Here is a 12,953-nt window from a genome sequence, read left to right as displayed (position 1 = left end):
ACAATTCCATCTGCCCTGCAATTTTGTTATTATAAATATATCCTATATAATTACAGATCCAGAACCAAGCTCTGACATATATACAGTACCAGAACCAAGCTCAGTACATAAATACAGCACTAGAACCAACCTCAGTATATAAATACAGCACCAGAACCAACCTCAGTATATAAATACAGCACCAGAACCAACCTCAGTACATAAATACAGCACTAGAGCAAAGCTCTGACATATATACAGTACCACAACCAAGCTCAGTGTATATATACATCCCCAGAACCAAACTCATTACATATATACAGCACCAGAGCAAATCTCATATGTATATACAGCACCAGAACAAAGCTCAGTACATACATACATACATACATACAACATCAGAACCAAGATCAGTACATATATACAAAACCAGAACCAAGCTCAGTACTTGCATACATCATCAGAACTAAGATCAGTACATATATACAGCAGCAGAACAAATACAGCTCAATTTAGTGCAACCCCTGCCGTATGGGTTTGTACGGCGTAAAACTACAGCTCCCAGCATGCCTCAAAAAATGGTAAGGATATGCTGGGAGATGTTGTTTCAAAAAAAGTCATACCACCCATCATCTTACTGCAGATCATACAGTGACTACAGTGCTGATTAGAGGCAGAATAAACATTTACATTAAGTGACTCACCGGTGACGTCTAAGATTCTAGTTATTTTCTTCTCCCTCCGGTCCAAACCTCTATGATGTATTTCTACCGGCCATGACCCATGTCTGCAGTTTTCCACTCAGATGTCTTCAGCTTCTCACTTTTAAAACATTTTTGCACCTATAAACGAAGTTAAAATTCTCAACACCTCTAAATATAATAAAGCGCCATATACACTGCACCTCTAATTATAAAAGCGCCGTACACTGTGTCCCTGATTATAATAGTACCATACACTATGTCACACACACACCGTGCCCCCATGCCCCCATAGCCCCCTGTAGATAGTGACCCCCATAGAGCCTCTGCAGATAGTGCCCTACATATAGTCCTCTGTACGTAGTGCCCACATATGGACTCTAGAGCTGCAAGGCAATAGTGCTAACCACTGAGCCACCGTGCTGCCCTACATATAGCTTCCCCTATATAGTGCTCCATGTATAGCCCACCTCTGTAGATAGTGTCTCACATATAGCTCCCCCTGTATATAGTGTCCCACATATAGCCCAGCCCTGTAGACAGTGCCCTACATAGAGCCGCCCTTTAGCTATGCCCCACAGGTAACCCAGCCCTGTATATATTGTCCCAAATATAGCCTACCCATATAGGAAGTGCCCTAAAAAAATAGCTCCCCTATAGATAGTGCTCTACATGTAGCCCACCCCTGTATAGTGTCTCACATATAGCTCCCCCTGTATATAGTGCCCCACATATAGACCCCCCTGTAGATAGTGGCTCACAACCCCACATATAGACCCTCCTGTATATAGTGGCCCACATATAGACCCCCCTGTATATAGTGGCCCACATCCCCAAATATAGACCCCTGTAGATAGTGCCCCACATATAGACCACCCCTGTAGATAGTGCCCCACATCCCCACATATAGACCACCCCTGTATATAGAGCCCTCACTATAGATAATGCCACTCACAGTTTTATTAGAAAAAAACTTTACATACTTGCATGATCCCGTTCCCGCTCTGTCCGATGGCAATGCAGATCTGCTCTCTTCTGTGCAGGTTTGCTGGAGCTGAACAACGCGTCGTTCAATGATGCTGATTGGCGGGGCAGAATGACTTGCCCCATCAATCAGCGCCTTTCAAGCGCGGAAGCGGCGAGATGATGTCATCGCGCTGCTAGCGTCGTTGAAAGGCGCAGACTGGCGGGGCAAGTAATTTTGCCCCGCCAATCAGCATCATTATAAGGCCATTAAGGGCTAATGCATGTATTTTGCTGTCGCTAGCACCGGGGCCCCCTCTGGTGCTAGCGACGCCTACGGGCATGAGAGGGCTCGGCGGCGCGAGCCCCATAGTAGCGGCGCTACCACTGTAGCAGCCATAACATCTGCTAGCGGTGCCACTGGGCAAATGGGGGGGCGTGTCGGCTGGCGGCGCGGGCCCCCTCAAGCCGCGGGCCCCGTAGCAGCCACTATGGCTGCTACCGCGGTAGTTACGTCACTGATTGTGAGGTCAGTTCAGCTGACTTGTATTCAGTTGTATATATTGACAATACTATGCATAGTAATAGGGAGAAAAGCGTGAATAAGGAGTTTGAGGGCGGGGCAGCATGAATATCACATCTGGCTCACCACAAGTATAAGATATCAATTCTTCTAAACTACGGCGATTTTCCAAATAAGTGAGAGCCCGCTGAAATTAGCGTGTCTGTCACTCCTCAGCATAAATATGACAAATCCTCTTTAAAAGGCTATTTTCGTTACAGAAAGCAATAACATATAGCCAGTGCCACAGTCCTTCTTTAACGCTACTTCCCCTTTGAAGATTTTGGAGGCAGTCCCATGCGGCAGAATTTGCATCAGAAATTTCAGCGACTGAAAATGTAATTCATCTGAATATTGCTTCCTGAAATCCATACACCTGTTGCAGAAACAATTCTACTTAGATTAATAAAACTTTTTCGCAGACATTTCTGCAACAAAATCTGCGGCGTGTGAATCCAGCCTTTCACTGCACATAGACGTTCTTGGCTACCAGCTGTGCAGGTATCTGTGCTGCAATCCCCTGCACAGCCAGTGGCTGGGGGCAGGGCCGCACTGTCCATGAGATGGGATGAGCATCTCGTCTCAGGCGGCGTCACCACTGAAACCGGGGGGTTACATAGGGGGGCACTATACACAGGGGGCTCTATGGGGGGCTCTATCTACAGGGGGCTATATAGGGGGGCACTATCTACATGGGGCACTGTGCGTGTGGGACACAGTGTATGGTGCTATTATATTCAGGGCCACAGTGTATGGCACTATTATATTTAGGGGTGTAGTGTATGACAGAATGAGAATTTTATCTTCGTTTATAGTTGCAGAAATATTTGAAAAGTGAGAAGCTGAAGACCTATGAGCGGCAAACTGCAGAAATTGACTGTGGCCGGGAGAAGTGATCACAGAGGTCTGGACCGGATGGAGAAGAGAAGAGAAAGAACAACTATAATCAAAGAAGGCGTCACCTGTGAATCACTTAATGAAAATGTTTATTCTGCCTCTAATCAGTACTGTAGTCACTGTATGATCTGCAGCGAGATGATGAGTGTTATGATATTTTTTTGTGAAACAGCAACTCCTAGCATATCCTTATCCTGGTTTGGGCCATGCTGGGAGCTGTAGTTTTATGCCATACAAACCTATACGGCTGGGGTAGCACTAAATTGAGCTATTTGTGCTGGTGCTGTATTTATGTACTGAGCTTTGTTCTGGTGTTGTATATATGTACTGAGCTTGGATCTGGTGCTGTATATATGTACTGAGCTTGTTTCTGGGGCTGTATTTATGTACTGAGCTTGGTTATGGTGCTGTATTTATATAATGAGCTTTGTTCTGGTGTTGCATATATGTACTCAGCTTTGTTCTGGTGTTGTACATAAGTACTGAGCTTTGTTCTGGTGCTGTATTTATGTATTGAGCTTGGTTCTGGTATTGTATATATGTCAGAGTTTGGTTCTGGAGCTATAATTATATAGGATATATTTATAATAAAATTACAGGCCAGATGGAATTGTTTTGAATTCATTGTATATTTAATGGGAACCTGTCTGGTAGTTTTAACCCCTTGAACCGCCACCATGCGGTAATATATCACCTGACAATATTTCCAAACATTCCCTTGTATGTTTTTTTCAAAAAAACTTTTCAACCGGCGCATGAAATATACGCTAATTACTCATTAAAGGGTCATGGGGCGGTGCCACTATCCCACCTTTCCATGCTTGATTGACATCCCCCTGGCTGTTATACATCACTACCAGTCTCCTCCAACTGTCTCGTATACGCCATTGCCTTGTACTACTACCGTGCAGCGAGGTATACTCTGCGCGGCTTCATCGCTTCACCGCGCATGCTAGGGGAGTACGAGGCAACGGCGCATCCGCAAAAGTTGGAGGAGGCTGCTAGTGATGTAGAACAGCCGTGGAGATGTCAATCTTTGGGGCGCCATTTAAATTTTTGCCTCTGGCAGCAGAAAAGCTAGAATCGGCCCTAGCTGGGGGCATAGCTGTGCAAGGAAGAAAAAGTGAAGAGGCCACAGCGCTAAACCAGCCTCTTTAATTTCAGGTCTGTCTGGCAGGACCCTCACCGATCAGATCCTAGCGATATGCCATCACTTTCTCTGATGGGAATATCCCTTTCATCTACACTACCGTTCAAAAGTTTAGGGTCGCTTAGAAATTTCCTTATTTTTTAAAGAAAACCACCGTTTTTTTCAATGAAGATAACATTAAATTAATCAGAAATACACTCTATACATTGTTAATGTGTTAAATGACTATTCTAGCTCCAAACGTCTGGTTTTTAATGCAATATCTACATAGGTGTATAGAGGCCCATTTCCAGCAACCATCACTCCAGTGTTCTAATGGTACATTGTATTTGCTAACTGTGTTAGAATGCTAATGGATGATTAGAAAACACTTGAAAACCCTTGTGCAATTATGTTAGCACCGCTGTAAACAGTTTTGCTGTTTAGAGGAGCTATAAAACTGACCTTCCTTTGAGCTAGTTGAGAATCTGGAGCATTACATTTGTGGGTTCGATTAAACTCTCCAAATGGCTAGAAAAAGAGAGCTTTCATGTGAAACTCGACAGTCTATTCTTGTTCTTAGAAATGAAGGCTATTCCATGTGAGAAATTGCCAAGAAACTGAAGATTTCCTACAACGGTGTGTACTACTCCCTTCAGAGGACAGCACAAACAGGCTCTAACCAGAGTAGAAAGAGAAGTGGGAGGCCCCGCTGCACAACTGAGCAACAAGACAAGTACATTAGAGTCTCTAGTTTGAGAAATAGACGCCTCACAGGTCCTCAACTGGCAGCTTCATGAAATAGTACCCGCAAAACGCCAGTGTCAACGTCTACAGTGAAGAGGCGACTCCGGGATGCTGGCCTTCAGGGCAGAGTGGCAAAGAAAAAGCCATATCTGAGACTGGCTAATAAAAGGAAAATAATTAATATGGGCAAAAGCACACAGACATTGGACAGAGGAAGATTGGAAAAAAGTGTTATGGACAGAGGAATCGAAGTTTGAGGTGTTTGGATCACACAGAAGAACATTTGTGAGACGCAGAACAACTGAAAAGATGCTGGAAGAGTGCCTGACGCCATCTGTCAAGCATGGTGGAGGTAATGTGATGGTCTGGGGCTGCTTTGGTGCTGGTAAAGTGGGAGATTTGTACAAGGTAAAAGGGATTTTGAATAAGGAAGGCTATCACTCCATTTTGCAACGCCATGCCATACCCTGTGGACCGCGCTTGATTGGAGCCAATTTCATCCTACAACAGGACAATGACCCAAAGCACACCTCCAAATGATGCAAGAACTATTTAGGGAAGAAGCAGGCAGCTGGTATTCTATCTGTAAAGGAGTGGCCAGTGCAGTCACCAGATCTCAACCCCATAGAGCTGTTGTGGGAGCAGCTTGACCGTATGGTACGCAAGAAGTGCCCATCAAGCCAATCCAACTTGTGGGAGGGGCTTCTGGAAGCATGGGGTGAAATTTCTCCCGATTACCTCAGCAAATTAACAGCTAGAATGCCAAAGGTCTGCAATGCTGTAATTGCTGCAAATGGAGCATTCTTCGACTAAAGCAAAGTTTGAAGGAGAAAATTATTATTTCAAATAAAAATCATTATTTCTAACCTTGTCAATGTCTTGACTATATTTTCTAGTCATTTTGCAACTCATTTGATAAATATAAGTGTGAGTTTTCATGGAAAACAAAAAATTGTCTGGGTGACCCCAAACTTTTGAACGGTAGTGTAAGTCCTACATTATATGAGAGATTACATAAATTAACTGTGTTTATTTTAAAGAAGCATGCCATTGGCTTCATTCATAAGAGGGGATTTAAACATGGTTGAACTATGGAGATAAATACGGACAGAATACTGATTTTTATTTTTTTTCCTGTCTGTATTGACCACCATATTTATGCATAGTGTCTGTATTTTTTTTAAAGCTTTCTGTTGTATCAGTATTTTTTTTTCAGCTGCATTTTAAGGATAGAATATTGTACCAATATAGAACATGTTGAATATTTGAAACAAAGGCATAAACTATATGGCTGTGTGCATGGTTGGAATGACTACTTAGAACACAGGTGGGATCATTTTGTCCGGACCGACCTCACGCAGACCGCGCTGCCGCCTCGTCCGCCCTACTCACTCACATTTAGGCTGGATTCACATGAGCGTTGCGCATCTCGGACGTGAAAACTGAAGTTTTTCACGTCCGACGTGCCTCCGTTCTCTGCGCTGCGGGACGCGATGTCTCGCATCCCCCATAGATGAGTCTATGGAGGGAATGCGTGAAGCGTGAAAAAATAGGACATGTCCTATTTTCCCACGAACCCTTCACACGGTCCGTTGAAACAGCGGTCGTGTGAACGCCCACATTGAATTACAAAGGTCTGTGGGATGGTCGTTGTTTCAACAGCCGTAACATGGACGTTTAACACGCTTGTGTAAATAAGGCCTTAGGAGAAGGGAGGACGGAGCCAAGTATGGTGGTGGCGGCGGTCTGTGTGAGGTCGGTGCACAAGAGTAGACCAGTCCGGTCACCTGACCTGAGTCAGTGACGTGAGGTCAGATGACTCAGGGCAGGTCACTGGACTGGTCCACTCCCGAGCTGGCACGCACTGACCTCTTCACTCAGACCGCCACATCCTCATTCACTACTCGTAAATGACAGTACTTGGCTGCATCTTCCCTCCTCCTGCTCCTGACCTAAAATGTAGAAACTTAGCTGAGGCCTAAATGTAGACCTTTAGCTGTAGTTTAGACATAGGACCTGTCCTAAACGCATGAAGTAAGGTCAGGTGACTTAAAGTTTTTTTTCCATCAAGGACATTTATGATATATCCACAGTATATGTCATAAATGTCAGATAGATGCAGGTCCCAGATCTATCTCTAGAACGGGGCCCCCTCAACCCCGTTCTACCTCTTTGTGTTGTTGCTGACTCGTGTGATTTTCGACTATGAAGAAGAAAACAGCGTAGCTTGCTGAGCTACACTGTTTCCGTAAGTTTCATATAACTGAATAGTATTTATGGAAACAGCGTAATTTGCATGCTACGCTGTATCCGTAACTGCTATTCACTACTATGGGAGTTACGGAAATAGTGTAGCTCAGCGAGCTACGCTGTCTTTTTTTTCATAGGCGAAAATCAGCCGAAAAACACATAGAGGTCCCAGATGTGGGACGCTTAAGCATCTATCTGACATTTATGACATATCCAGTGGATATGTCATAAATGTCCCTGATAGAGCCTCTTTAAAGGAGTTTTCCTGTCACCAGACTTTACAACCCCTATCTCCTATTACAGCAGATCGGCGCTGCAATGTAGATAAGAGTAACATTTTTTTTTTTTCAAAAACGAGCATTTTTGGCCAAGTTATGACCATTTTTATATTTATGCAAATGAGGCTTTCTTAAGTACAACTGGGCGTTTTTAAAGTTATGTCCAAGTGGGCGTGTATTGTGTGCGTACATCTGGGCGTTTTTACTTCTTTTACTAGCTGGGCGTTGTGAATAGAAGTGTATGATGCTGACGAATCAGCATCATCCACTTCTCTTCGTTAACACCCAGCTTCTGGCAGTGCACAGACACACAGCGTGTTCTCTTGAGATCACGCTGTGACGTCACTTCCTGCCCCAGGTCCTGCATCGTGTCGGACGAGCGAGGACACATTGGCACCAGGCGACAGAGGCTACAGTTGATTCTGCAGCAGCAGCCTCATTTGCATAAATATAAAAATGGTCATAACTTGCCCAAAAATGCTTGTTTTTGAAAAAAACAAAACGTTACTCTTATCTACATTGCAGCGTCGATCTGCTGCAATAGGAGATAGGGGTTGCAAAATCTGTTGACAGAGCCTCTTTAAGTAAGTCGGAGCAACTTACTGCTGCGAGCACTTATTTTCAAAACTTAAAGAGTCGACTGCACTCCAGACTGACCGACGGCAGTAGTAACATCATCAATACCGGCTAACATCACACGCCTCACCAAAGAGAAGCAGCTCCAGCCATAACATTTGGGGTGAGTTAATGAAATGTTTGACCAAATGTAGCAGAGTAATTTGTAGGTTGATGATTTTGTATGGCCCACGAATGGTGTTATAAATATCCAAATGGCCCTTGGCAGAAAAAAGGTTCCCCATCCTTGACTATCCATATTCCGGACCTTCCAAATACAGAACTAACATGGATGAATATTTAATATGCTTATTTGAATTAGTTCTTAGGGGAAATTTCTTCTATGCCAACAAAAATTGTTCATGACTGTAGCTACAGAAAAGCTGTGGATAACTGAAAGGTGAATATTTCAAATATGTTCCATTACCATTAGAAGAGAAAATGTAATAGAAAAATACCTTTTACCAGGTACAGTCTTCAATGCATTTTTTATATAATACAAAGGCAGTTAGTAATAGTTAAATTAACTCAAAGCCAATTTTTTATTACTCCCTGCCTCACTGGTTGTGTTGATAACAGTGGGCGATACTGGCAGTTAGCTCTTTGCAGACGTCATTGGTAATACTTCATTCACATGCTGCCATTAAGATCATCTATTTCAGTGTAACCAACTGGGATAACAGTAGAACTCGAGAACTGACATCTATTGTAGTTATTTTTTGAAGTGGGATCTCAGTGGACTATTGTGCATTATCCCAGAATTCTCTCCTGGTTGACCTTATTGCTGAAATATTCTCTGCTACTGACATTTTTTCCCCTTGAAAATTGCATAGAATGATCTTTTGCCCTGACTTGTGTTTTATATGCTTGGCACATTCTATGGCTCTAGGTGACGGAGAAATGTTTCCACTTCACCACTTGGTTTGAGATTTTATGTATGTATGTATGTATGTGTGTGTGTATGTATGTATGTATGTATGTATGTATGTATGTATGTATATATGTATGTTTGTGCGTGTGTGTTTTTCTATTTATAGTATAATTGTAGGGTGATGATGTGACAAACCAGTCCAAACTTCACTTCTCAGTGCAGGAGTATTGAAACGGGTAGTTCACACTACATTTATTTCTCGTTCTAATAATGTTTTTATCTGCTCTCAACAATGAATATTTTTTGCATGCTAGAAGTATTCATTACAGCCTGTTTACATTTATTTTTCAAAGTCCCTTGTAGAGCTGTGCCACAGGGTACATTATTAAAACACTATATATTTTCTTTTAATTTAGACTAATGTCTTACGCATATTATTATAGCTCTCTTCTGCTAGGCTATGAAATGCATGGAAATTAATAGTTATAAAATTTATGAAAACTGTAAAAGGAAAAGTTTGTATTCTTGGCTCCCAGGATTTGGTCTGTCAAGTGAGTATTCAGGGCAAGAGCAACTTCTACTGGTATACAAATCTAGTTAGAAACAGAAGTCACAGGGCATTACTATGAGAGTAACATACAAATTGACAAGGGGGGCAAATGTATATACTTTTAAGGGGTTAGGTGACCATAAGACTCATTTCTGTAACTCTAAAATGGTTGACTATGGTTGCAACTTTCTGCTTTCGCAGTAGGAAGAGCAGCTCTGGAGCACAAACTCTTGCTCTAACACGGGAAATCATATGCAGACTAATGGAAGAGGAATATTCAAGAGCATATGTAAATGTTATTATTTGGGCAGAAAGGTAATTTAATAAAACAAACAAACATCTATTAAACCCTTCTTACACTTACTTTGTCCATTTACTATATTCTTCAGTAAGCCGATCATGGTTACTATATACCGTTATATTACAAGCTGATTTATTGCAAGTATACAGTATAAATACTTTGTGTTTATTAAAAAAAAATTGTACATTCTTGTGCATGGAATTATTTTACAAAATGGTAAAGAACTGAACACAGAATAATTCTTTCTTTTGACTAAGCCAACATGAAATTGCAGTGACACTTGTGTTAGAGCCACCTGCTTACCATTGTTTTTTTTTTGCCAGAATAGACAAAGAAAGATGCTGTCTGCCAGTCTCATTTATATGTTTAGAACTAAATGATGAAGAAACCACATGCTCAGGACAGGACTGCAAAGCATGAAAGCAATGCAGACATTTTAGCCAATGGCGCAGTACACATAAAACTTACTGGGCATGAACTCTGAAAAAAAATAAAAAATTTAAATCGGTGGATAAGCCTCCCAGCACAGCTGTATATTCTTAAGATGGGGCAAAAATGTATTACAAGCACTACTTTCCTTGCTTCAGTGTCTATTACACAAGGACCAAAATAGGTCTACTTGAATTCTGGCTAGGTTATTTAAAAAAGGGCAAAATATAAATGTCTTAAAGGAACACTTCAAGCAAAACATAAAAACAGTGTTATTTTTCCGAGCAGCATTTCTGTTCCTGCACTCTCATCATCTACTTGCTATTAAGCAGCAGCTGCTGCAGTTGCTAAAGCAACTGCTGCACAGCTGATTCCTCAGTGCAGCTCGGGTGACCACCCTGATGTGAGTCACTGTGGCCCGTTTAGAGAGAGTGACCTGATTGGTCTGCCTCTCCTTAAGAATACCTGGTCTCAGCATTTCGGGTGTTGGTGATAGTTTGCTAGGTGTGTTTGCTTGTTCTACGCTGATAGTATGTTGCCAGCCAAGTCTTGTGTTTTTCCAGCTCTGTTTTATATTTCCTCAGTACTTGTTTGCTTCAGTGTTTGGTCTTGTTTTTTCGTATCTCAATTGTACCGTGTTCTTCTTGTCTTTTTCTAATACTGTGTTAAGGACAGTCTGCAGATTAGGGACTCCATTAAGGACAGTGTTTGGGACAGTGAGGGTAAGTAGTGTGCTGTTAGGGTCAATGCTTAGGGACAAATCCAGGGATAGATATAGGGAGAGCTAGTTAGAGTTTGCTCTTATCATCAATTATTATCTGTTTGGTTTCATCTGACTGTTATCATCACCCATCATCCGTTTATTCCGTAATCAGTCTGACATCATCATCTTGTTACCATCCCTGTTTTCAATCTCTGAGTTCCTGTTTCCGTTTTTTAATGGAAGCAATAGCGTAGTGTGCTGCGCTATTGCTTCCATTAAAAAAACTAAAACCTAGCAGAATGGAGGCAAACTGAAGCAAACTGGAACAAAAAAAAATACCATTGAAATCAATGGTAATGCAAACAAAAATGAAACTATTCGTTTGTCTTTCCATTTGTCTGTTCCACTGATGGAACAGATGAATGGAAAGTCAAACGGAAACCCAATGTAAACAGGGAGATGTGCTGCCGACATGATGAAAATATAGGGACAAACGATCGTAGTAAAGAAATTATCATTTCAAATTCTATAGCAGGCTTTATGGTTACATAGTTATGGCTTGTTCCATACATAACCAATCATTGCTCCTTGTGAAGGGCGCAAACGAGCGCCGATCAACAAGATCGGTACTCGTTTTCATGGCCCATATTGCCCAGTGTAAAAGGACCCTATCTTTCATTATTTGTTTTTGCTATGAATTACCTAAAGTCTTCTTATATAAAAAACATCAACTGGAATATTGAAAAGGAACACATGCATTTGCAAAGTCCAACAATTGGCTCTAATAGATATGCTGCCTTGGAATCTGCTCATAGAAGTATGTATAAATTGGTACTAGGCAGTGTTATGTGTCTTTGATATTTATATGTTTGAGCTTCCTTTTGCAGATTTTGAAAAAAGCATTTTATTTTATTGGAGACAGAATCTCCAATAAAATAGGAACACTTGTGAAAGAGCTGTGTGCTGCCAAGGACTACAGAAGCGAATGTGGGAAACAATGTTTAGCCTTATCCACATTGCGAAGGATTATCATAGCAGTAATAAGTTAAATGCATAAACATTTATGGTTCAGACGTATTAGAGGGTGGCAGATATGAAGTATTAGGGAATGTGGATGTCATAGATGCGGGTCTAACACTTGGGACCCCCACTATGTGCCAAAACAGATAGTCGCTCTGTTGGACCTTGCACTACATGGACGGTTATTTTATTGAATGGTCAGCATGTTATACTACATTTCCACTGGGGGTGAGAGAAATCAGACCTATGGCGACCACCTGGCTTGATTTTGAAAAGGGGTTGTCGTTATAAGAAAATTCCTTTAAGGGTTATAATTAATTTAAGTAACTATGTAACCATTTAGCCTGCTATAGAAGCTAAGATTATGAGATCTCAATTTGTGAGCAAGCGCAGAATTGATATTGTTGTATTCCCTTCTGTGGGTTGAAGTGGGAATTGTTGCCATATTGCCTAACAAATGTTCATTATTTTCAATGTTTCTGTAGTCCTTCAGTGAGCAGAGAGATGATTGTCTCAAGTTGCCAAGGCAAATGATAGAATTTCCACTGTAGTCGCAAAAGGCTGGGTTCACACAGGGTGATTCTTTTTTTAAAGATACAGTTCTAGGAAATGTCCCAAAACGGTTTTCTATAGAGAACCACATGTAAAGTACCACAAGTAAACAGAGAACGTTTTTCTAGTAACCGTTCATTGAGGGAACAAATTATAAAGCTACCACTAGATGTCCTAGTATAACCCAAGCAGTACTTCCTAGAGTCTTATGTAGCTACATAAATATACACCAGTAATAAATACAAGCACCATGAAATACTATTATAAGCAGAATAAAATCAAGAAATCGAAAGAAACGGATATAAAGCAGGGCAAATTCAAACAATAAAATAATACTAATACCCTGCAGGTAATACTTATAGGGAAGGAATCCTTTTGTAAAACAACATTTTCAGGCATAATGAGA

Source organism: Rhinoderma darwinii, chromosome 3, assembly GCF_050947455.1.
Source record: "Rhinoderma darwinii isolate aRhiDar2 chromosome 3, aRhiDar2.hap1, whole genome shotgun sequence".
Lineage (NCBI taxonomy): Eukaryota > Metazoa > Chordata > Amphibia > Anura > Rhinodermatidae > Rhinoderma > Rhinoderma darwinii.
Note: the sequence above shows the minus strand (reverse complement) of the source record.